The sequence below is a fragment of the Canis aureus genome, chromosome 21 (genome assembly GCF_053574225.1).
Source record: "Canis aureus isolate CA01 chromosome 21, VMU_Caureus_v.1.0, whole genome shotgun sequence".
In the NCBI taxonomy this organism is placed as follows: Eukaryota; Metazoa; Chordata; class Mammalia; order Carnivora; family Canidae; genus Canis; species Canis aureus.
In genome coordinates, this window is record NC_135631.1 from 46,267,715 (window position 1) to 46,294,666 (window position 26,952).

At 39.4% G+C, this 26,952-nt stretch overlaps 1 protein-coding gene across 1 annotated transcript in view; it reads left to right on the top strand.

Annotated features, from left to right (window-relative positions):
• Nucleotides 1-4,099: 4,099 nt before the first annotated feature.
• RALA (RAS like proto-oncogene A) overlaps nt 4,100-26,952 on the top strand; it is a 74,077-nt gene continuing 51,224 nt past the window's right edge. Inside the window, exon 1 of the mRNA XM_077864105.1 lies at nt 4,100-4,330. The gene's annotated coding sequence lies outside the window, so the exon portion shown is untranslated. The remainder of the gene's footprint in view (nt 4,331-26,952) is intronic.

Consider the following 26,952-nt stretch of genomic DNA (forward strand, 5'->3'; position numbering starts at 1 on the left):
TCCCAAACCTGACTGATGATCAGAATTCAAAAGAGGGTGTTATAGTTTATATGTTATATTTTTGCATTTATGTAACTATGTATGTAAGGCTTCACCCAAGACTTTCTAATTGACTTTGTTTAGATTGGGACTTTCCTTTAAAGTGGTATAGGTGATTCTGATGAGCAACAGCACTTGGGGACCATTCATTTCACAGTCTTATCATCTAATTCCCTGATGGAAAAAGTATGGAAATATGTGGCCCTCAAGGGTGGACATGAAGTGGTGAACTATAATAAAAGCCTAAGTTGTCAGACCGCCATTCCTTACACATTCTCAACAGAGTGACCACAACAAGAGTTATCTAGAATATTTAAGTCCAAACAGAAATATTAGAAGTGGTATCACACAAGTGACTGTCATCTACAGTACCTGTATAGGCCTACCCTTCCAAGGCCCGATGTCAATAAAAATGAAGAAGGAAACTGAGGCAACGGCCTCACTAATTTAAATTAGAAAAAAATCTAAAACAAATGATCTTTACCTGAATGTGCAGAAAACACACGTTAAGTTTTGGAGGGGATTATATATATGGGTATTTTTTCTTCTTCAACTGATCATCACAATATACTTTTTATTTTCATCCCTAAAATACTTTGAATATTTACACCTGACGTCACGAAGGATACGAAGATGAACAAACCAAAGTTTTTGGTGAAGACACAGGCATAAACATAAGAATAGTAGCTTAAGTTTAAAAAAAATTAAGCCTGGCTGAATTTTAGATTCTGCAATCAATCATAAGCCAGAAATGTCCATATTATAAATACATCCTGGCACAACTGTCATATCAAGCTGGTAACCACGTATCAAGTACTACAGGGAACAGTGCATTTGAGGCTCAAAAGTCTGACTTTGACTCTGCTACTTGACAATTTGTAACCAGTCTTTAAGTCTGCTGAGCCTTTTTTTTTTTTTAACAACGTGTGCCTCACAAAGTTGTTGTGAATACAAAATGAAGTAATATGTTAAAGGTATCGTGGATATTATAGACAATAACATGTATTTTGAGTTGCTTCTCCATCAATAGTGACAAATTGCTAATAACCAACTGCTTTCTTATCTGGCCAATACACCCAGAGGGTTTTGTTGTTGACAGTTGTTACTATATGTGTAGTTAATGTACCTTCATATTTTTATAAATTGGCATATGTGTATAAAAATATGCATATTACATAGCCATGAATGTTTAAATGTGTTTACATATGCATATACCTTTCAAAAAAGAAATAATGAAGCTATTAATCTTTTTTTAAAGATTATTTGAGAGAGTGAGCAAGCAAGAGAGCACAACCGGGGGGGGCGGGGTTGGGGGGGAGAAGCCGACTCTCCACTGAGCAGGGAGCCCGATGTGGGGCTCTGTCCTGGGACCCCGGGATCATGACCTGAGCCCAAGGCAGACACTTAACCAACTGAGCCACCCAGATCCCCATAAATCTACTAATCTAATGGGCAAAGCTTCATCTACTGCAGGGTAGACATTGGACAAAACCTCATAGGCCTATACATTTTTTATTTTGTATTTCTGGTTAATCAATGATGAGAATGACAGATAATTCACAGGAATGCTTCATGTTTCAGACAAACATGTAACTGCAGGTAAAACTTTTTATTCTATAGGGACATGAGTAATGCTTTCATAGAAAATTCCAGTTAAATGACTGCAGTAAACTAATGACTAATTCTAAAACAAGATTCTGACAAAAGCATACCTACCTGTATATGTCCAAAACACAGATTAGCTATAATAGCAGTGAACATAAGAATTAGTTACTAAAATCTTTTACTCTTTACTTATTCTATGTTTAATAGACAAGGTTTGATCATAAATAATGAAAATTAAACACAGGAATAAATCTAAGCCTATCTTTTTTGTTGTTGTTGTAAACTTAAGCCTATTTCAAAAACAGAATCCTTCATGTTCTTGAAGTTGCCCAGGCAGCAAATTTAGGAATGCTCATGAGTTCTACTGGATATTAGTGTTAATTATTAATAATATATAGTTACAATTATACCCTTTCATCCAAGTACCTCAAAGAGCTCTTAAAGCATTAATTTGTTATTTCTTATAATATCTCCGAGAGGCAGGCCAGTAGAGGGTTATTATTATCTCTATTTTACAAAGAAACTAGGGCATGGAGAGGTTAAGTGACCGTGCTAGGGTCATATGGTGAACAAAGAACATAAAGGGGCCTCGAGATCATTGTTCTCATTTCCAGTTCAGTATGGTATCCATTAGCTGGTTGTTAATACACCTACATGTATTTCCACTCTAAGAAAACTGAGAATAATATATTTGAATAATCTAAGAACTAAAGGCGAGAGTCCCTCGTGGTTTACATTCAAAAGTGCCAAATAAAAACCCAGTCTTTGGTTTGCTGTTGCAGCTCTTATTTATAGGGGTTTTGTTATTTGCAGCTTTCCGAAGTCTTTGCTGAAAACGACCCATTCTATTTCTGCTTTCAGGTAGGTTAGCTTGGCTTTCAACAGCCAAGAAGCAGTTGAGACAGGCTGACTAATCAACTCGAGGTTGACCGTCATTGTGTTCCCATTGCTCACTTTTCTGGAAGTCGACCTCCTGGCTCTCCATTCGACAGGTATTTGTGCAACCTCCCGTCACAATCCTTTGTGGCTGCTTTAAATAAGCTGTTTATCGCCAATGATTAAACTTAAAAACTTTTTTTACGTTAACAATGGCATTCCATCTTAGGAGTTTGTGCTGCTACACTAGCTAACATGGCCATATTTGGGTTTTCTGTAAGCCTGACCTTTCTAGTCTTGACCAGGGAGACATTTGGGTGTTAGCATGTGTGGATGGACATGTACTACCAGACGGGGGATTTAAAAAGGTGATTATTTCAGCAATCTTCCCACAAGAAGGTAAGGAAAAGGAGTGGTTTTGAGACTGTTCAATGAGAGGAGACTGCAGTGGGCTTGGAGGTGGGGATGCGAGCCTGTGGTGTCCCTGACCTCAGCCCAGAATTTCCCCAGAGCTCTAGACACAGGCGGCAACTGCCAGACCGCACTCAATGGGCCAGGTCCAAAATGGCACTCCCTGACCCCATCCCCGCCATTCCCTATCTCATTTTGGTAGATCTTACCCTCACCCTCCTCTAAAAGCAAAATAAGGCATCATTATTGGTACTTCCAGCATCATTATTGGTACTTCCAGGCATCATTATTGCTTCTTCCAGACATCATTATTGCTTCTTCCAGGCATCATTATTGCTTCTTCCAGGCATCATTATTGCTACTTCCATTCGCTTACCGAGAATCTGCCCCCAGCAACCAACTGCAATTGGACGCTCACCGCTACCCACACAATGGCCCCATCCTTTCCCTAGACTTCTGCGCCGGCCCCTCGTGCACAGGCCCAGAGGCCCCACTCCTCCCCTAAAGCTGTCCAGGGTCACTCCTCTCCTCCTTGCCTCACCGAGGAGTGAAGACATTTGGTCCCTGCGTCTCCATCACCTTTGTCCCCAGCAACCCAGGCTTGACCTTTTTAAGTCCTCGAATCACTGCCCACGCTCCGACGCGCGATTCGCCGCGTGCCGCATGTCCTCTTTGTGGGGACGTTGGATGCGCCCGCCCCGTCCCCGGTGCTGGTGCTGGGGGGGAGGGGCGGGGGGCCCTGACCTTGAAAGACCCGAGGCACCCGCGGGTCGTCCGCTCCGCCCTCCGCAGACCGAGGCCCCGCACTTCCGAAGCCCGCCAGCCGGGCGGCCACCCGCCAAACCACCTCCAGCCCCCGCCGCCGGGAGCAAGATGGCGGCCTCCGCGTCCCCTCCTTCCCCGCGAACCCCGCCCGGGCCCCACAAGAGAGACGAGGACGCCGAGATGCGGGCACCTCCGCGAGGCCTGCGGCGACCCCCACCTCGCCGGGCGCGGGGGGCCTGGGTAGGGCCGCCCGCGGGGCAGCGCAGCGGGGCGACGCCGGCCAGTCCGCGCCCCGCCGGCCATTGTTCTCCAGCCCCGGCCCCCGGCCCCCTCCTCTCGGCCCACGGACCGGAAGTAGTTCCCCAGCCGGCCCCGCCCCGCTCCCCGGCGCCCCGGAAGTGATCTGCGGCGGCTGCTGCAGAGCGGCCAGGAGGAGGGTGGATCTCCGGAGAGCGGAGCGCCCCGAGTCCTCCTCCTCCTGCTGCTGCTGCTGCTCCCGCTCCTGCCGCCCAGGCTCCGCCGCCGCCCGTCGGACTCGTCCTCCTGCCGCCCGCGGCGGGGAGCCTCCCAGACGACAGGGGCCGAGCTCTGTCCGCCCGAAGCCCGCGGGGCGGCGGACCGGCTTGCGGTGCAGGTGAGCGATGCCCGCCCGGGCCGCCGCGGGAGGGGTCGGGGCCGCGGGGCGGCGGCGGCGGCGGCGGCGGGGGTGTGTCCGGGCGGCGGCGGCCCGAGGCCCAGGCTCAGGGCCGGGACGCCGAGATTGCACGTCCCGCGTTCCGCCCGGGAGCGAGCTGCGGGACGAGCCCGGGCTGGGAGCCGGGGCCGGGCGAGCGCACCGCCGGGGGCCGGGGGCCGGGGGCCGGGGGCCGCGAGCCGGGGGCCGGGAGCCGGGAGCCCAGGGCCGCGAGCCGGGAGCCGGGGGCCGCGAGCCGCGGCGTGGTCCTCCCAGCCCGGCCTCTCCGCGAGCCGGCCTCGTCGGAAGGTCACCCTGCATCTCTGGCCGCCGCGCCGAGGTCCCCGCCTGGGCGGTGCCCGCGACCCGGGGGGACCCGCCGGCCCCCGCCGCAGTCCCCGCGCTTCACTCCGCCCCTCTCCCCTCCTTCCCTTTCCTCCACTCCGCGCCTGTACTAGAGCAGTTGCTTCTGAGGCATCTCCGCCAGGGTTTTGTGCCAGTTAAAGCAATGGCTTTTTCAGACTGAAGTCCTTAGGTGCTCCGCCTTGAACTGCACAGGTCTGTCTGCCCCTATTAGCATCACCTAGCCTGTAAAGCGAGGGAGAGAATATAGGTTTTTTTTTTTTGGGTTTTGTTTTGTTTTGTTTGAGTGAGGGGGTAATTCCTCTTGGAGATTTGTTCCTGAAGGAGTGGAAGATGTGATTTGTGGTTTGCTTTTAGCCTGGGTGTCTGTGTGTAAGTGGGCAGGGATGACAGCACAGAGAGGTGGCAGTGTTGTTTCAAGGTTTAGGGAGAATTAGGGAGTTAACTGGCCTCTGCTGGGAAACCTGAATGTCCAGGCTTGTGCGAGCTTATCCAGGTGTCTTCGGGGTTGTGCGAGATCTCCAGTGCCACGCCCGACGTGTCAAGCTGAAAAGCACCCAATTTGCAGATTGTGGTCGCTGTGTGTGTGTGTGTGTGTGTGTGTGTGTGTGTGTGTGTGTCGAGGGGTGGGTGGGTGGGGGGAGGAGGGAGGCCTTTGTAAAACATGTGCCCTAAGTTAATTTTTGTCCTGAAAGTACATTACAACTTTGGTCATCACGTTCCCTTAACTCATATAACAAAATTTGTTAATAAACTCGCAGTGGACGGCCTGTTTTTTGTTTGTTTCCAGCTCCTTTATTAATATATTTAAATGTGTATCTTACTCGTTTCTGTGTCTGTGAATACAGTATTATTGTAAAATGATTCTTGTGACTCTTCAGACATTATTTTTAGGCTTTGAATTTTTTCAGGGCAGGAACCGTGTCTTATGCATCCCTGTTGCTCACAAGTGATTACTGGAACATAGGAGCTCTCCCGTATTTCTTCACTGAATGAATGAATGTGGAGATGATGCCACAGCTGCCTCAGGAGTCATTTATTTCTTGGGTTTTCTGTTGTGTTCCAGTTTCTTGGCGCAAAGACTATGCTTTGTCTTAAATGTTTTTTTGGCGTAGTGAAAGGACAATTCAAGAAGAATCCTTTGTTGTCCTTCCAAAACTATCCTCCCCTGGAAGGTTAAAATTTATATTTAGGGTGTTGTGATTGGGCAGTGTATTCCAGTCTTCAATAATTGCCAATTAAGCAAGTTTATCCAGGGTTATTATTATTATTATTTTTTAATATTTTATTTATTTATTTATTCATGAGAGACACAGAGCGAGGCAGAGACAGAGGGAGAAGCCGGCTCTGTGCAGGGAGCCCAACACGGGACTCAATCCTGGGTCTCCAGGATCACGCCCTGGGCTGAAGGCGGCGCTAAACCACTGAGCCACCTGGGCTGCCCATATCCCGGGTTATTAAAGAGATTTCCTAGTGATAGTTTATGTTTGGAGGTTGATAACCGTAACTTATCTTAACCAAAAAGAGGAAATTGGGAGTCACCACTGTTTGGAAAACCGTTGATACATCCCAGAATTGCTTATAGTGGCTTATTTCTCCCCTGGGTATGTGAAATCCTCTCACATCCTGATAGGACCTTGGCATGATTTACCAGTAGCCACTTTCACATTTCTTTGCAGAGATCCAGATGTTCCCTAATGTGTCTGCTGAATATGCAGTTATCTGTATCACTTATTTTAAAGTAGTTTCGTACAATCCTTTCTTTGCAGGGCTTTCAAGGGAAAAAAAAGGGCTAATTATAGGGAAGAATCTTGTTTACCATTTGTGTGGGGGAATAATTTTTGTCTGTAGAAGGTTGGGTTATTTTCAATTTAGAGATCCACCCCCCCACCCCCTCCCCCCCCCCAAAAAAAGTGCTGATACCTTCTTTCCTTTCCGAATGTCTGGTTGTGGTCCTGTACTGGTTTTCCGAGCTTAGCTTCTGCGGGATATGAATGAATGTACCAGAATCACTTCTTGTATATATGTGTGTATCAGTGTTACCCACACTTGTAATCCTTAGTAGATGGGTGGCAAGGACAATCACTTTTGATACAGTATATATTTTTAGTGGAGAAAAACATTATGATATAGGGAGACAGTTTATGGTTTTTCTTGTTTTATAAAGTGTTTTAACTCTTAGACATAGTGGGAAGTCTGCAGTTTCTTATCTCAGCAACATCACCACTGTACAGAGGTCAGATTTCTCTTTTTTAATTCAGCAACCGTCTTGGTAATAACAATCCGTATACACTGATTGCCTGCCACACACTGTGATAAGAGCTTTAGTTCTATTATTTTTAATCTCCACAGGACCTCTGTAAGATAGGTAGTTTTTCCATACTTCACTAAGGCTAAGTGAAGTGATTGGCTAGAGGCTGGAAGCTAGTATTAGGAGAGTCTGGATTTGAAAGTAATGATTTCTGAGAGCATTGCATATTGCACTTAATCCTAAAAGGCTCAGGAAAAACAAGTTTCTGATTGAGCTGAGCCTCAGGAACATCGATCTAATGATCTCAGCACTCTTGACCATCAGGTGGGCCCTGGGGTTACCCTGTTTATCTCCAGCTTGCCTACAGATACCATCCACTATGTGTGCCATGATGAAAAAGTGGTTGGGTATGATTCAGATAGGTGTCCTGGAGGAGTAGAGTATTAGGAACTCAGCAGTTGGTGTTGATTACTGCTTTTTACCTCTGAAATACGTGAATGCTCCCTACTTGAGGGGACTTTGGAAAACCTATTTTGTAGTGACCTTTTCTGAAATCTTGTTTTTAGTTCTTTCACTAAATGACGTGGCGGGGGTGGGGGGGGTTGTGGGGGTAATTGTGAAGAATGGTAAGAGAGGTAGAGGTATCCTGGGTCTGTTTTTACCATTTCAAACCATATGTCATTTTCTCTTTGGGTTTAATATAGAGGCTTAAAGGCGACAGAGCTCTTGTAAAGGTCTAATTTCTGTTCAGTGCTGGAATTCTCTTTACTCTTTCCAAGCCTGTGCAGTTTTTTTGAAATATGCACTTTTAATGGGCTTAATTTGAAGAATGTGTTCATCTCTTGGTTAAAAAAAAGAGGGGGGAAGAAAAGGTATGTAGCTCTAAGTAAAAAATGGCTCATTCTCCAGCCCCCATTAGTTACACTTATTCTTTGTTTTATTCTTTAGCTCTAAGACACCTCTCTTACTACCTTATTACACTTAAAAGGATTTGGTTACAATATAGAAAAAATGAAATTAAAGTTCTATGAGTTTTAAGAGTCATGTGAGTAAATTTTAGAAGATAATTTGAATCTTTGATGTGATTATACCTGAAGGTATAATTCCTCAACATCAATAGGGTAGTCTGTGCAAGCCCAAAACAGCAAGCTTACATAAAAATATTAGGATACTATTCTTAAAGGCCTTCAGTTAGAATTCTCTATTAGATTTAACACCCCTGGGATCCCTGGGTGGCGCAGCGGTTTGGCGCCTGCCTTTGGCCCAGGGCGTGATCCTGGAGACCCGGGATCGAATCCCACATCGGGCTCCCGGTGCATGGAGCCTGCTTCTCCCTCTGCCTGTGTCTCTGCGCCTCTCTCTCTCTCTCTGTGACTATCATAAATAAATAAAAATTAAAAAAAAAAAAAAAAAAGATTTAACACCCCTAATGCTTGACACACATAATCTTTTTGAAGTCTGGGTTCCAGTTGGGTTGTTGAATTCACTTATTGAAACTAAATATCAAGGTTTGACAATGTCATGTTGGAGGATAAAACATAGCAAGATTATGAAACGATTTTTACTCCCAAAGGCATCACGAAGGGTGGGCAGAGACCTCCATTTTCCACAAAGATCATGATTGTAGTCTTCCAAGCCACGGGATCCCTGCTTTCTAATGCGGTTGAGTAGCTAACATAGTAACTCATTGAAGTGAAGGTTGCCCACTGCTGATTGCAAATGCCTTAGTTCAGCCTCCCTGTCTAGATCTATTCTGGATTACTGCAGCAGTCTGCTGGCCTTTTGTTGCCCACCCCACCTTGATCTCTTCTCCACACTTAGTTAAGGCAGGCGTGATGCTCCCTTGCTTACAGCCCTTCTGCAGATCCCTTCTTGCCTATTAATAAATCCAAACTCCTTTAGTCCTTCATCTCATATACAAAACGTCCAAGACCTACTCTTTACCTAACTCTCAAGCCCCATCTCTTCTCTTCCAGGATATTCTGTTCCAGCAACACCAAGCTTCTGCAATGCTAGTGTTTTCTAGTGCCCTGTTTTCTCTTGTGGTTGTAGCTGTTTCTCCTAACCCCAACCTCATACATGCTGGCTTGTCTTCCAGCACTCAGAGTAGGGTATACCTCTCCAAAACCAATCTTGATTAGATCCTTTTTCTTGATCTCATCCCTCAGAAACAAAAAAACAAAAAACAAACAAATAAAAACCCCAACAACTTTCAGGTTGCTAGTTGCTCTTTTTATGGGCTGCCATAAAATCCAACATAGGACTTTTACCACTATGGGCAATGCGTTCATTAGTCTATTATAAATTTGTTGACCACAATCCACAGTAACTACACACATAACTCATAACTACACACATAAATATACTCTTAAAAGCCTTCACAGGGCTTTATCAGAAGTTCCCAAACTTTCTTAGTTCATGACATCCTTATCATATCAATAATTTTTTCACAACATCCCTAGATCAAAAGAAACACCTAACGGTTTATTAAATAGGCCCAAACAACTTCATAAGTATTTACTTCCTAAAAATCTAGTAGCTATTTGAAAAAATAATAAACAAAAATTAGATAACTTTCTTTGTTAACTGCATATTACTCCATGGTTTATTCAACCAGCCTCCTGTACTTGGACATTTAAGTATTTTCCAATATTTTTCAAATACAAATGACATTATAATGAAAATCTTTATGTATCTGTGTCTTTGTATTGTTGGAGGTAAATATTCAGGATAAATGCATATATAAAATTTTTTAGATATTGCCAAATTCTTCTCCTTAATGGAGCTGTACTATTTGGAATACTACCAGCAGTACGTAAGAGTGCCATGGCCTCGCCGGCCGAGTACCCTGTCAAGCTTCTGAATTGCAGCCAACCTAATAGGTGAGAAATAGTATCTCAGTATAGTTTTAATTAGTGAATTAAACATTTTTTGTATATCAAAGGGCCATTTTTTACATTTAAAAAAATAATTTGTTCACATTACTTGCCCACTTGTTAAATAATTTTTGGCCTTTTTTCCGCTCAGATTTAAAAAGTTCTCTATATTTAAGAATGTTAACCATTTAACTTTGATATATGTTGCAAGTATTTTGCCCAGTCATCTTTTGTCTTTGCTTCTGGTGTCTTTGGACATGCAAAAGTTTGTTTTCATGTAGTCAAATATATTGTTATATTTATTACATCTGGATTTTTAGTTATCAAAGAGCCTTTCTTTATCTGGAATTCAGTCATGTCTTCTTCTAGTGTTCATGTAGTTTCATTTTCCACATTCAGTTTTCTGATCCATTTGGAGTATATTTCTGTAGATTATGTGAAGAATGGATGTAATGTTACCACAAGTGCCATTTTTTTTTAAATCTTTGCTCCCTTTATCATACACTAGATTTCTGTATGGAGTTGGGTCTATTTTATTCCATCACCCTGACTGTTTTAATCAGAGAGGCATTGCATGTGATTTCTTAGCTGGTAGACCTAGTCCCCATTGTAGCTCACCCTCTTCAGTATTGTCCCTGCTATTCTTGCATATTTTATTTTTCCATATGAACTTCAGCATCAATTTGTCCATTCATTAAAAAGCTCATTTCTGTTTTTATTGAGATTGCATTGGACTTACGATTTAACTTAGAACTGATTTCTTGATGATATGGAGACATCTTAAGATGTCTTAACCTAGAATAAGCAATGTTTCTTCATTTTTTAAAATCTCCTTTGTGTCTTTGGGGAATGATTTATAGTTTTCTTCATATAGGCTTTGAACATTTCTTGTTAAATTTATTCCACAGCATTTTATCGTTGTTGTTGCTGTTATATAAATAGAATTTCTTATACATTTTATTTTCTAACTGGTTATTATTCATTATATGAATATTGCAGATTTTTGCATGTTTTCCTGCTGTCTTGCTAAATTCTTATCATTTGAGTTATTTTTTTTTTTTTAATTTTTATTTATTTATGATAGTCACAGAGAGAGAGAGAGGCACAGAGACACAGGCAGAGGGAGAAGCAGGCTCCATGCACCGGGAGCCCGACGTGGGATTCGATCCCGGGTCTCCAGGATCGCGCCCTGGGCCAAAGGCAGGCGCCAAACCGCTGCGCCACCCAGGGATCCCTCATTTGAGTTATTTTTATCATTGCTTCTTTTAGGCTCAGATATGCTGTCATGTCACCTATAGAGATTTCAATCCTTTCTTTTCCAACGGTTATGCTTCTAATTGTTTATCCTATCTAATTGCATTGATTAATATCTCTAGAACAGTGTTAAACTGCAGTATAACAAGTCTTTAATAAGAGCGATTCTGATTGCCTTGTTATTTTTTTCTGTGGATAAACAGAGATGTACATTGTACTAGATATTAACTTAGATATGGTAATGCCTTTCAGAGACTGCAGTCCTTTGCTGTCTCTGTAAGAGATTCTAAATGGAGATGCCTATGGTGAGAGGCAGGAAAGATGGACTTTGCTAGTGGGCAAAGTACAAAGATAAGCAAGGTAAGGACTGATCTGTAGTTTCCCAGTTCACACAGCAGGTCCTAAGTTTTGTTCTTATCTTGCCACACAGTTCTGTTGAACTTCATTTCAGTCATCTCTCAGCCAGTCATGGATGCCACAGGGTGACCTCATTTTCTCTAGACTAAAGCTGCCGTGGGTCTATGACAATCTGAGGGCTCCCTTCTAGGCTTTTGCAGCCTCAGGTGGTTTCTTTATGTTATAGACACGTAAATTAGGCTTACCTTGTATTGATGTGGTTATGGCTTGCTTGGGTTCTTGGGTCAGTAGTTCATATGGCAAGGCAGGTTTGTAATTAGACAAGTTTACGCATGGGGGTGACCTAAAGTACACAGATGTGGGGTGGTTCCAGACAAGTTTGTAGGGCCTGGAACCTCTTCTTTCTCCAGAATTCATTTTTGAAGACTTAGTCCTCTAGCTGAAAGTGTATGTTTGTGCGGAATCAGGTGTTGGACATCAGCACACATTCCATCTACATGTCAATTAGGATACACACCAGTGCTGTTTCCCAGGTTCTAGAGGCTGCTTTCATTCACTGCCATCTAATTCACCCCAAAAGTTAGCATATTTTCTGTAGATTCTTATAATTTCACAATTATCTAGGTCCATTTGTGAACTCCCAATCCACATGGTGTTACCTTTGTCATTGTAAGTACTTCCTTTCCCAGGAGTGCTGGGAGATGGGATATTATTAATTTCTTGCCTGTTACGCTGAGGAGCTCCTCCCCAGAAGTTTCTACAACTCTTGGTCCATGGCCTGTTTGCCATCTTCACTGTCCCAGGAACACTTGTAGGTAGCTGTAATCTCTTCTTTTCCCTAGGTTGAAGAGCTCTCACTCACCAGGTGAGTAGTCTATGGCCATCTGCACTTTCCTAGGACTGTTGCCTTTTTCTCTCTGGGCCATGTTGCCTCACTGATATGCAGTTCAGCCTCGAGGGGGTGTAGGGATTGTCCTGCCTTGAAGACCCTCAAGTCCCACCCTCCAGTACACTGATGGCACCTTGATAGCAGAGCTTGGGGAGGAAGCAAATTTTTTTTGTTCCTTTTTTTTCAGAAGGAAAAAAAGTTCCTTCACAGGGAAAGTAATGAGGTAAAAAGGTTCCTTCACCTATCCTCGTCTTTTAAGTCTGAGGACAGTCTGTCTCCCCCCGTCCTTCTGCCTAAGACATTATGTCTGTGACAAAAAATCCTCATTCCCTGAGGTCTTTGGTTGCTCTAGTCTTAATGCTCGGATTATTAGTGACTTTTCCTACTTTTCCCTGTTGGTCTGTAAGGTGTCCCTATTTCCATGTCTGCATGCTACAACTAAGATAATTCTATGTGTCTGCTACTTCATTAATTCTTATTTGCTGCTTGTGGGTTTTGGTAACTTTCTTGATCACTCAGAATAAACAAAACTTGGCCATTTGCTCTGTTTATCTCTTCTTATTATCTTTGCTTTGGCTCAGATAATAAAACTCATTCTTGTCTTTATATTTTCTTTTGTTTTTTAAAGTTTATTTGGTACAGCTGTTTAAACTGTACAGTAACTTGTCATTTATATTTTTAATTCTGTAAATTGTCTTTTTATGTCATTTGCTTATTTGTGGGGAATGTAGGGGCTGGATTTAAAAAATAAAGGATTTATTGAAATGTAACTCCCATGCCATAACATGTATTCTCTTAAAATATAATTCAGTGGTTTTTAATATAGTCACAGAATTGTGACTGGCAACCATCGCCACTATCTGACTATCTGACTTTTTAAAAAGATTTTATTTATTTACTTGAGCGAGAGAAAGAGAGAGAGCAACAGAGGGGGAAGGAGAGGGAGAAGCAGACTCCCTGCTGAGCATAGAGCCCGATGTAGGTCTCGATTCCAGGACCCCGAGATTGTGACCTGAGCTAAAGGCAGATGCCTAACTGAGCCAACCAGGTGCCCCACTGCTGTCTCATGTAAGAACATTTTCATAACACCAGAAAGAAACCCCATGCTCATTAGTCATCACCCCTGATTCCCTCCACCCCTAGCCCCAGGGAACTAATAATCTACTTACCATCTGTACAGATTTTCCCATTCTAGACATTTCTGGATTCCATAAATGGAATCATACAACATGTGGCCTTTTGTGTTTGGCTTCTTTAACTCAACATAATGTTTTCAAGGTTTGTCCAGGTTATAGCATGGATCAGTACCTCATTACTTTTTAAGACTGAGTAATGTTACATTGAATGGATATACCAGATTTTGATTATTCATTTATCAGTTGATGGACACTTGGGTATTTCCACCTGGCTTATGTTGAATAATGCTGCCATGAACATTGAGGTACATGTTTTTGCATGGACATGTGTTTTCATTTCTCCTGTATGTGTGTGTATGTGCGTGTGTGTGTGTGTGTATAAATATATATAAAAACTGGTGTTCCTCAATTTTGTGTATATATATTCCATATATATATATATATATATATATATAAAAAACTCAGTCGTGTTGTAACTCCATGTTTAACATTTTGAGAAAACTGCCAAACTGTTTTCTACCTACTGTCGGTGTATGCGGCTTCCTAGGCTCTCTGCATCCTCACCAGCATTTGTTATAGCCCATAGTTTTAATTACAGCTATCCTAGTGAGTGTGATTATCTTCTTTCATCTGCTGGAATACTTTGTCTGAGCTGCCCAGTGTATGTGAACTAATGTACATCTTAGTGTATTATGTCTTTTTCTTCTTAGACATTTTTAACTTGAGGTCCAATTTCTGGAATGTTTTCTTTATTGTAAAAACAATAAACGTGGCTTTTTGTTTGAACTTCCAGGTGAACTTTGCTTTTGATTCATAACAAGATTTCTGTTTTCCATTAGTGTGTCTGATGAGTTTCAAGCTGTTATAACTTTAAATTGTTATCAAGCACACTGTTAAAAATTGTGACATTAGAAGTAGACAAAATACCTTAAGTTAGAGAGTGAAGGGGAATCATTCATAATGAACACTGACAGTGTTTTGAAGATTTGTTGGTGCAGTGTTGACTACAAAATTGAGGAACACCAGTTATATACAAGAGTAACCAAAAATTACTAAGTTTAATCCTGTTTGTATTCCTGTTCTTACCAGTAAGTTTCAAAGTGTAAGTGACTAAATTTTTTTAAATTGAAACTGTGTGTGTGTGTGTGTGTGTGTGTGTGTATATATATATATACAAATCATTTGCCACGGGGCTTTTTTAGACAATTGGAATAAAAGCTAAATGTTTTCTTAATTCTTCCACATGTCTAGCTAGTGCAGAAGCAGAGTAAATAATTAAAGACAATGATAGTCACCTTCATCTTCATTCTACAATTAAGCAGTGAGAAACTCCTTCTGAACCACAAGAAGCAAATAGAGATACTACAGATATTAGGGTTCTCTCAGTTTTAAGAACCAGAAATCCAGTTTAGACTGTCTTTATATATACTTTATATATACTTTATATATATATATATATATATATATAAAATCTCATTTGATCTTTCTATCAGCCAAAAGATATAGGTGGGATGAGTGCTCTTTGGGATGGGAAAATTTATTGACCTGCATTCAACAGTGTTTTCTTGGATATACCTATAAACCTAAAGATTTCCACATCAGCTAGTAACTATGTTGCTTTGTCTTAAACGATTATTTCAAGAAGTATTGGTTAGCATTAGTATGTTCATAAAGCTCTGACTTGCTAAGTCTCTCTGCATAATTATTTTATACTTTTAGTTCCCATCTGTTCCCTGTTATTATCTGTATGTTAACACAGTTATAAAATAAAGATGACAGTCTTTATATCTCAACTATATGCCTCTTTCTGAAATGCGTAAAGAACTACATTGGTGATTCTTTTACATTTGGTTACATTTTAAAATAAGAGAGCTCCTTCCCACCCCCAACTTTGTATCTTGAAATATTCTAACTTACAGAAAAGTTAAAAGAGTTTTATATCGAACACTTGTATTTCCCAGTCACCAATTCCAATTATTTTGCCCCTTTTGCTTGATCTTTTTAAGTATAGATGTTTTTATTTTTCTCTACTGTTTGAAAGAAGGCTGGAAACCTCAGGAAACTTCACCTCTGTATATTTTATCTTGCATCTTCTGAGAATGAAGGCATTCTCCTGTATGGTCATAATGCTATTTTAACACATAAGGAAATTAGTAATAATTCCATAACATCATCTAATATGTAGCCCAGATTCAGATTTCCTGGCCTAGTTGCCACCCAGTGCCTTTAATAGCTGTTTTTCCTCTGATCCAGGGTCTAATCAAGGTTTGTGATTTGTGTTTCCTTATTATGTCTTCTTTACCCCTTGATTTCATTTTTTTCTAGTAAACTTTTTTGAGGTATAATTTACGTATCATAAAATTCACTTAAGTTTATAGTCATTTTTAGTAGCTGGTTGTGTAACCATCACCATAATCCAGTTTTAAAACATTTTTGTCACTTCAACAAAATTCCTTTGCTCATTTGTAGTTAATAATCCCCATTTCCACCTCCAGCTTCAGGCGACTATTAACTTAGATTCTGTCTCCACAGTTTTGCCTTTTCTGGGCAAATGGAATCATTCCAGAAATAGTCTTTGGGTTTTTTTTCTGCTTCATCATGTTGTGGCATGGGCCCATAACTTTTCTTTTCATTGGTGAATGGTAGGTAAGTATTTCATTAAGTGGATATACCACATTTTGCTCATGTATTTACCAGGTGATGGGACATTGGGATTGTTTCCCTTTATTGGTTTTTATGAATAATTCTGCTATGAACATTCATGTACAAGCCTATGTGTGGACATATGTTTTCATTTTTCCTGGGTATATACCTAAGAGGAGAAATGCTTAGTTGTATGGAATGTTTATGTTTAACCTTTTAAGGAGGTGCTAAACTGTTTCCCAAAGTGGCTACATGTTATTTTGCATTTCTACCAGCTGTGTTTGAGAGTTCTGATTTCTCTGCATCTTTAACAGTGGTTATAGTCTTTTTAGAAATTATTATGGCCATTCCAGTGGGTATAAATTGGTATCTTGTAGTTTAATTGCATTTCCCTAATGATTGATGGTGTTGAGCATCTTTTCATGTGCTTATTAGCCATTCACAAATTTTCTTTGGTGGATTGTCTACTCAAATCTTTTTCTTATTTTTTTTTTTTAAACTGGGTTATCTAACTTGTTATTGAATTGTGAGTTCTCTATGTGTTCCAGATACAGTTCTTCATCAAACATGTGATTTGCAAAGATTTTCTCCCAGAGAACACTGTTTTGTTTTTGTAATGATGTTAACCATGAGCCTTGCTTACTTTTTCAAATCATTTGCCACGGGGCTTTTTTAGACAATTGGAATAAAAGCTAAATGTTTTCTTAATTCTTCCACATGTCTAGCTAGTGCAGAAGCAGAGTAAATAATTAAAGACAATGATAGTCACCTTCATCTTCATTCTACAATTAAGCAGTGAGAAACTCCTTCTGAACCACAAGAAGCAAATAGAGATACTACAGATATTAGGGTTCTCTCAGTTTTAAGAACCAGAAATCCAGTTTAGACTGTCTTCAGCAAAACAGAAGTTTGGTGTTCTCTCCCTCCTCCAGCTCTACCTGTTTGTTTCCTCATTCTGTTGACTGACTCTTCACATGGTGGCCACTTTCATCTCCATATTCAGTTTTTCCCAGCTCAGTGGAAAGAGCCAGTCTTTCTTCCTAGCCCAGGGAATGGAGCACTCTGGCCAGCCTGCGTATCTTGGCCACTTTTGAGAGAGGCAGAGCATCCAGATTTGCTGTCCTGTTGTAATGCAGTAAAGAAACGATGGTTCCCTCCAAGAGAAGGGATGCGGGGCAGACAAACCGTATGTCTGCTACTTTAGGGGTAACATGCATTTTTAGCCCACTTTTATGAACTTAAACCAAAAGTAATACGTAGAAAGTTGACATCTGGAGCTTTTGGAAAAAAATCACATTTGTTATCTGATTAATTTTAATGCTAAATGAGCCTTTACTGGTAGTACTTTTCCTTATCTAAACAAACGGATGTGATATCAGTTTTAAAATAAAACATTCCATATACCTGTTTCACTCTCCAGTGGAGGTGGGAAACAACTAACATTAAGAGTGGTAACTTGGGGAAAAAAAAAAAAAAAACAGTGGTAACTTGTAACTTGGTAATCATGTCTGATTTTTCTGTACTTGTCTTGTTCTTTCATGTAGTTTTCTTTAGCTCTCTGAGTGGGGTTATATCCAACTGTCTTGGAGTTCCTACATTCCTACAGATTGCTGAAATCAATTTTTTATAATTAGTTTCCTTCCTCTCCTCTTTCATTTACTTGGATTCTCAAGCTCTGTCAGTGTCCATATGTTGTATGATTCATCTTCAAAGTGATTTTTTTTTTTTAAGTAAAGATAGTTCCCAATTCCTTTTCATGACATTGGGTGTATGATGTATATGGGGAGGGTGACGATGCTGTTGATGTAGTTATGATTTTCCTGCTCTAAAAAGGAAATAATTTTTATCACTTAAAATGTTTCTTATCTAAAGTCTTGATAGATATAACTGCTATATAAATACTGTCATGAAATTAAACAAATAACTCTGGATACTATTTGGCTCTTGTGTTGCTTCCATACTTTTCCAGTACTCTTTAAGATTTGTTTTCAGTATGAAAGTTGAATGCAGAAATGAGAACTTATGGTTTGGGGGCTGTCTGTATAAAATGTATCATCTATAAATACAGTGAGAAGAATGGGCCTTGAAAGATTTTCTAATGTATTCTTCCATTGTTTGCAAAAATCTCCTCAAAACTACCCAACCACTTGCCATTGCTTAAACACTTGCAGTGATCTTGTGGAAATCTGGGTCATTTTTGGATGTTTTCATTTAAAGATTCATTCCTGTTTTGTACTGAAGTGTATTATCCTGTGACTTCTCTTTGTGCCTGGTTTGTTCTCTGAAGAAGAACTTATTACACAAACCTATTTTGAGCCCTTGTTAAACAGTACATCTGTTGACAGAATCGAGAACAGTCATTTTACAGATACCTTTCTTCAAGTAATTGAAGATGGCAGTGATACAACTCCTTTGCCAGCTTCCCCATCGCCTGCCTGCTCAGGCCAAACATCCCTCATTTCTTTAGTTAGTTCCTGACTATCTTGATCACAGGCTTCCAAAAATAAGACAGTAACAGACACTTATTTTGAGGTCAAATTTTACAACTTAAAATCTGAAATACATCGAAAGAGGAAGGATGAAACTAGAATCTGTAGATTCCTTCTGTGGCCAGGCCCTGACCCTAAGCAATTTCAGATTTATTATTTCCATGTAATTATCCAGATTCACTTAGATGAGGTAGATGAGGAAACTTAAAGGCAGTAAGAATCAGGAAGTAAAGCTTAAAAATAAAGAAATAGAAAAAACAGCATAGCTTTGAACATCCAAAGTAGAAATGTGAGGTCCTGGCACTAAAGGCTGTTAACATCTGATGTTCAAGAGAATAATTAGGCCATCTTTCAGAACTCTTACTTTATATCTAATTACAGTAAGCCTGGTAGTTTGCGTCCAAACAATTTGTAGGAGTGAAGGGATGCTGCTGAAGGCAAGCACCGCAGGCAGTAGTGATCAGTGAGGGACAACTGTGAAAGGAAGGCAAGAGGCAGAAAGACTTAATAACATGACCATATGAGAATTCAGAGTTCCGCATTCCAGGGCAATTCATAATAGCTCCTAAGGGCAGGAGAATAGTTGCTAGTTATGATTCTAGGTTATCAAGGAATTTAAAAAAAAAAACTGTTCAGTTAAGTTGAAGAATTTGTAAGACATACAATTCTGAACTCAAAATCTTTGTTGAATACACTTTAAAAATTAAAATACTATCCTACCTGGATACTACTTCTGATGGCTAAATTGCTTGTTTCTCATCCATTATCCCCTTTACTAAAGTCTCTTGATTATTTTCTTAATGTGTTTATGTTAAGCATTTAGTAAAATAAGGCACTCAGTAAATAGTAGCTGTTCATCTGTTGATGATTGATTGCAAGAGGTAATCTGTACAGTTAGAATTTGTCATTTCCTATAACTTTAGCTGAATAAGCAAGGTTCTTCCATCTTGGATGTGTTACGGTTCATTACAATTTGTCTTCCTTTTGTGGGTTAGCACATTCTGGTCCACTTCCCCTGCTTGTTAGACTAAGCAAAAACAGTTCAAATTTTCATATAAAAATGTATGTGAGTACTTTTAAAATTACCTAGTTAAGAGTTGCATTCTTTTGGATTAGGAAATAAGAGTACAATGTTGTATTACTCCAAAAATACTTTAGGTTTTATCCTCCTTCTCCTTTTCTTCCAAACCCCAGCTGTTTTGGTTGCTGTTTTGATGTAAGTAGTCAGCTGCCCTTTATTCTTATAAGTTTCAACTATCTCTAATTTTACTACATCTTTAAATCTTTGATGCACATATTGACAATTTATTCTTCAAAGAAAGATTAAAATGTATAGTGCCAAAATATTGTGGGATTTTTGGCTTTTGGTTGGTTAAAACCTAGCAATCTTATCAGAACATTGCTACCTTTGAGAAGTATAAAATCATAAACTTATCTCTGCTTTCAGTGAAATTTTAGTAACTTCATATTAAGAACAGTTTGTCATGCAGTATAGAATGTATTTCATTACGTGACAGATGCGTGAAAAATGTGGGGAAACCAACCTCTGTTTATAAATTACTTTGTGCTATTTCTTTATGTTGATAGATTAAGAAGTATGATACATCCAGACTTTTCAGTAACTTTCCTAAAAGTGTGATGTGCTCTTTGGCATCTTGTACTGAGACTGTGGGGCACCTGGGTGTCTCAGTCGCTTGAGTGTCTGCCTTCAGCTCAGGTCACGATCCCAGGGTCCTGGGATCCAGTCCTGCTTTGGGCTCTCTGTTCAGTGGGGAGCCGGCTTCTCCTTCCCCCTCTGCTCCTCCCCCCAGCTCATGCTCTCTCTGTCAAATAAATAAATAATTTTTTTTTTTTTTTTTAAGTACTGAGACTGTAATTGTAACATCATTTGGATTCAGAACTCAGGACTCATTTTTTTGGCTTACTGTCAGTATAAAATATTTTCACGTAAAGTGAAAGTTTGGGCCAAGGATAAACAGCAGCAGATTTCCTTTTTGTAGTTTATTTTTGCTAGATTAGTCAATAAACCTGTTTTAGGTCTGTGTCACAATGTGGAAGGTGGGGCAGGAGGGTTTAGAAGGAAGCATTCCCTTCTTTTTCTGTGAGAGAGAGCTTATGAGAGTGGGGGAGGGTGGAGGAGGTGGGGAGAGAATCTTAAGCACACTTGGGGTCCAGAGCAGAGCCCTCCATGGGGCTGGATCTCACGATCCTGAGATCCTGACCTGAGCTGAGCTCAAGAGTCACACATTTAATTGATTGAGGCACCCAGGTGCCCCAGGAAGCATTTCCTATTAAGGCAATCATATGAAAGTAATTTTGAGATAAAAGTGGTTAGTAATATGTGTCTTCTTCATTCCAAAACTTGGACAGGTTGGCAATAATGTTTCATAAATGAAAGAAGAAAGGGAAGATTGATAGTAGTTGAGGGTTTTTTTCCCTTTAGAAAATTATAATTTGTTTATTCTTTAACATTTGAAGCTGGTAGACATCCATTTATTGTCCGTAGAATGAAATGTTTTGAAGAGAAGTATAGAAGATTTGAGGAGAGACCGTATGGTGTGGTGACATGAGCGTAGGTTTCATTTAATAAAGTACTTGTTGAAGAAGCACCTGTTGTATGCAGGTACTGTGCTGGACGCATAAAAGGACAGGCACTCAACCTAGGCTTAGGAACAAGGGGTTTTCTGAAGTGACCACCAGGAGGATGAATAGGAATTTGGTAAAAGAAATCAGGATTGGGTTGAATTGGCCATTGGGGATTCAGGACCAGGGAATCAGATCCATGCCATGGATTTTGAGAGAATGTGGCATATTCCTGAGGGCTAAGGAAGAGCATGTGAAAAGGCCCTGGGGAAACGGAACGGTTGCAGACAGATCACAAGGCCCTTCATCTCAGGCCCCTGGGGAGCCAGCAAATAAATTTAGGAGCATTATGATCAGGTTTGTGTTTTGATCATTCTCTATACCAGTGCTTCTGAAATTATCTTTGGTGAAGAACTATTTTTAAAATTTTCAATATGTATCAGACTGAGAAGATTTTAAAATACAATAAAGATGAATTACTTAAAAAAGAAATTTTAAGAACAAAAGCCCATATCAAAAGTTAGAACAGACATAAAATTATTTCTAAGTTTCACTATAAGTTTCCAAAGATATACTCTCAGATTTGTTCTTTCCTGGTCATTAACTAGTTAAGTTCTGGCTACCTCTGCTACAGAGGAGTTACCTCCTTTTGATCATATACTCCATCTCTATAGAATTCTAGAAACTCCCATGTGTATATTTATTTTTAAATCACACACATATACTGCTGTGTGGTTATACAATATACATTATGAATCTTAAAATAGAAAGTAATGGGAGGTTATATAAGCTATTTTAAATTTAAAAATTAAAAAAATGAAAAAATTTTAATAGTATAAAATTTTTTCGGTGATACTAAAACATTGCTTAGTGAAAGCACTGTGGTCAAATGTGCTTTATTAAAACTTTACAAGTCTTGGTTCATTCATAGAATAAATAAATAGTATATTATATCATCATGTTGCATACTGTTTCTCCAAATAGAAATTTTACCTCAATAAAGGTGGAAAAAGATAAGTAAAAAAACAAGTATTATTTAGGTGCCGAGGGACACAGTAGACCATAATATATACCAAAAAAAAAAAAAAAAAAAAAAGTCTCTGCTTATATTATCTTCATTCTAGTGAAAATCAACACTTTGTGAAATGGTGATTCAAAGGCTTGGTTTTAGGTGCAGTCTGTTTTATGTTTGTTTTCATGCATGTCCCATTTGAGATAGATGCCTCTTTAAGATGTAGATCAAAATTAGGAGAATGATGTTGATTGTATCGGCTTAATGATAGTCCTCAGTTTTTAATTTTATCTAACAATTAAAGGACAGATTTTTAGTGAAATTTGTCTTGCTGATTTCCGTGTTCTCTGATGTCAGTTCTTGGAAACTCATCAGAATGAGTTTCCTTTTTGGTGTGTATTTTTGGTGTGTAAATGTTTTCAAAATCCAGTGAAACTACAGTTTTAAACAGGTTAGAAATTTTCAAGCTGGTGGTCAGGTGAGATTATCTTTTAAAGTGGGTACATTTACGTTCCTAACAGTAAAAGCTTGCTGAACTCCTGATGTATCCGTTCACTGATACCATGTTGTCTTAATTACTTTAGCTTTATGAGAAGTCTTCATCGTCAGTAGAGTAGGAATCAGTAAAGGTTTTCTCAAGGGGTCTAAATGTCAGCTCTAGGCTTTGCAGGCCATATGGTCTCTGTTAAAACCACTCATCTCAGCTGTTGTAATAAAAAGCAGCCATAGTACATAAACAGATGGGAGTGGCTATGTCCCAATAAAACTTTATTTACAAAAAGAAGCATTTCGCCATAAACCTAAAACTGCCCTAGAAAATAAAGTCTATTAAAAAGAAAGGTGACTATCATAAGTAAATTTAAAAATAAAAAAAATAAAAATAAAAAGAAAGGTGGACAGAAGAAACAGCATCACTTCTATGTTGTTCCTATGGAAGATGCATAATCTGAATCTCATCATCAGACAAAACTCAATTAAGAGACATGCTATAAAATAATTGGTTAGTAATCTTCAAAATTGTTGAATTTATGAAAGTCAAAGTGTGAGGAATTGTTCCCAACTGAAAGAGGGCAAAGAGATGCAACAACTAAATGGAACACATGATTCTAAGCCAGTGCGGAATCTTGGATAGGGTCTGAGGATTCTATGATAGGACTGTGTTAATGTTCATATCCCAATGGTGATGACCCTATTATGACCCTATTATGGTTTGTAGGGGATTGTTCTTGTTGGAGATAAACTCAGAACTATTCAGGTGAGACAAAGCATCATATCAGCAACTTACTCTTCTCTCTCTCCCTCTCTCTCTCTTTCTTTTGAAAGAGAGAGAGAAAACAGGGGAGGGGCAGAGGGAGAAGGAGAAGGAGAGAGAGAGAGAGAGAGAGAATCTTAAGCAGGCTCCATGTCCCGTAATGCAAGGCTTAGCCTCACAACCCTGAGATCCTGACCTGAACTGAAATCAGGAGTCAGAGACTTAACTGACTGAGCCGCTCCTGTTTTGTGGGTTGCCTTTTTACTCTGTTGATAGCATCTTTTGATGCACAAAATCTTTCATTTTATTTTATTTTATTTTATTTTATTTTATTTTATTTTTTATTTTTTGCACAAAATCTTCTAATTTTCATGAAGTCCATTTTGTCTATTTCTTTTGTTACCTGTGCCTTTGCCATTGTAGCCAAGAACCCATTGCCAAATTCAATATCGTGAAGCTTTGGCCCTGTTTTCTTCCAAGAGTTTTATTGTTTTAGGTCTTATATTTAGGTCCTTGATCTTGTAATTACTTTTTAAAGTAATTGAAATATAATGTTGTAAGTTAGGACCACATTTTCAGCAATTTTGCTAAGTTCACTTGTTAATATTGATAATTTGATTCTTTCGGAATGTTGCCTATAAATAATCTCAATTTTGCTTTTTCCTAGGACAAAGCAAATCTTCTGCCTTTTATTTCTGTTCTTGCTTTATTGCACTGACTAGAATTTCCAGGACCTTACTGACTGGCAGTGATGATAGTAAGCAGTCTTGTCTTATCCTTCGTCTTATGGGGCATACATTTGCTATTTAACCTGTAAAGTTTTTGTAAATATTATTTATCAGTATAAAGAGGTTTCTTTCTGTTTCTAGTTTGCTAAAAGGCTTTTCTTATGAATGAATGTTGAATTTTGTCAGATACATATTTTTGCATCTGTTGAGATAATCATATGATTTTGTTCCCTTTTGTGAATTACACATCAATTTGTGAATGTGAAACTTGTATTCCTCAAATAAATCCAGTTGGCTCATGATGTACTTTTTTTTTTTTTTTGATGTATCGTTGGTTTTGGTCTGCTAATAATTTTGAATGTTTTTATATCTGTGTTTATGAGAGATTGGCCTGTAATTGTCTTTCTTTTCCTTCTCAGGTTTTCATATCAAGATTATGTAGGTATTACAAAATAAATGGGGATATGGTTCTTCTTCTCTTCTATATTTTAAGGGTCTTCTTTTTATAAAACGAACCATATAAATGGCATAAAATTTTGTGCATTTCCAGTTTCAGTTTTGTTTCACACTAGCTGTGAATTATGCAGAGAATAAAGTTCAGATGTGGTCCTATGTCTGCTTATCCTAGAATCCTCCTCTTATTCGTCCTACTAGTTCCATCAGTAACATATTTACATAGTTTTCCATGTAACACGTTGTTTTTATGAAAGAAGTAATTTAATTTCAGAGGTTTCTTCTCTGGTACCTCTTGCTTTTTTAGCAAATAAAAAGCAGCTCTTGTGTGTTATGTTATTCTAGAATCCAGAAAATATTTTAGCTGACACATTAGAAACTTTTGCACTTTAGTCTAACCTGTCCAAGAATATTGTTCATGTTAACCCTAAAACCTATATGATTTCCAGCAGTATTTGCATTTTAATTTTGCCTTTTGTTATTTGTGTTATTTTAGATGTTTTTACTGTGGCAGGAAGAACAAGTATTAGTAGAATATCATGTGGATTTTGCTATTAGGTAAGAAGCCTTAACGGATGCTTGTGAATCTTTATCATTAAGTTCAGAGTAATTATATGAAGTCTTGATTCAGCATTGCATTACTGTAAAGATGACTAAAAAACATGGAGATTTTCTTCTTGTTCTAGACACTTAGTTTTTAAATACCTTCATAATTCTAATTGTTTCATACGACCATTCCATAATCCTTTTATCCAAAAATGAATATGTTTTAGGATTTGGAATTCTTAGAATTTAAGAAAGATAATTTTATACATATACTAAATATTTCATACTTTCATAATTTGGTGTAGTACCCATTAATCAAATAATATTTCTACAGCAAAATGTATGACTGTTCACACTAAATAAATCAATAGTACAAATAGTCTCTTGTTCAGTTTAGGTTTGGCCTCACATCAGTTTGCACCATACTTACCTGGAAAAAGTTTCGTTATTCAGACCTTTTTGTATTGTGATACTACAGCTCACTGTTGGGTTAACAGTGAGGAACAGCAGTGAGGGTTATTGTATATGAGTTAGAGTCCGCTGATGTCGGCATTCCCCTTCCTCTCAGACCCTAATAGGGCATGCCACTGCCCAGAATAACACTGTGAATCGCACTCTCCCTTACAGTTAACTGTGGCCACGTGACTAATTTCTGGCCAATGAGATCAAGCAGAAATGATTTGTGAAACTCCAGGAAGGGGTCTTAAAGTTGAGAAGTTACACACCTTGGGTGCCTGGGTGGCTCAGTCAGTGAAGCTTCTGCCTTTGGATCCTGAGGTCCTGGGATGGAGCCTCGCATCCGGCTCCCTGCTCAGCGGGGAGCCTGCTTCTTCCTCTCCCTCTGCTGCTCCCCCTGCTCGTGCTCTCTCTCTGTCAAATAAATAAAATCTTTAACAAGTAAAAAAAAAAAGAGAGAAGGTTGCACACTTAAACTTACTTGTAATGACTAGGAATCCTCTGTGGGGATAGTGGCCCCCTTAAAAAACGGAAGCATGCCGACTGCTAAATCATTTGGGAGCCACATTGTCAGCCGTGGATTGCCTATCTCTGTATACTTATATCATCATGGAAATTAATTTCTATTTTTAACTGTTATTTTGGGTTTTCTGCCATTAGCAGCCAGACATAAACCTAACACAGAATTAGATACATAAATCCATATTACCATTTCCGTCTTTGATTTCAGTTTGGCATTTGGCCTACTCTCAGATCTGATTTACTGTCCTTGTTTTCTTGCATGAAACTGATGAAGAGCTTATATTAGAAGTAAAAATGAATTGACCCTCTGCCATTGTCTTGTTGCTCACCTGCGCTTGCATGAATGTTTTCAATTCATGGTGTCTATTCGGGAAGCTTTATTAAATTATCTATCTGGCAAAAATGTTTTAGGTAAAAGATAATATTTTTTGTCTCTACCTACCTGGGTCATGTAAACTAAAATACACCCTCATATCCTGACAGTTAGTGAATAGCTATGAGAGAGCACTGCTCTCCACCTCTCTGGTTGCTCACTCTTCCCATAGGTCCGACTGCTCAAACTCCAGATGTACCTTCTCCATTTGACAGAGGCCCAGTGAGGATGCCAGTGTCAGGCAGTATGTTGGCTATTAGTAAAGCTTAATTTCTTCCTCATTTTTTAAAGGTTAGAAACACATGTAAATACGAGTTCTAATATTTTCCCATATTCTGGTGGCTCATTTTATATGCATGCTAGGGTGCACATAAGCCTACTCTCAAGGTCAGTGTTCTAG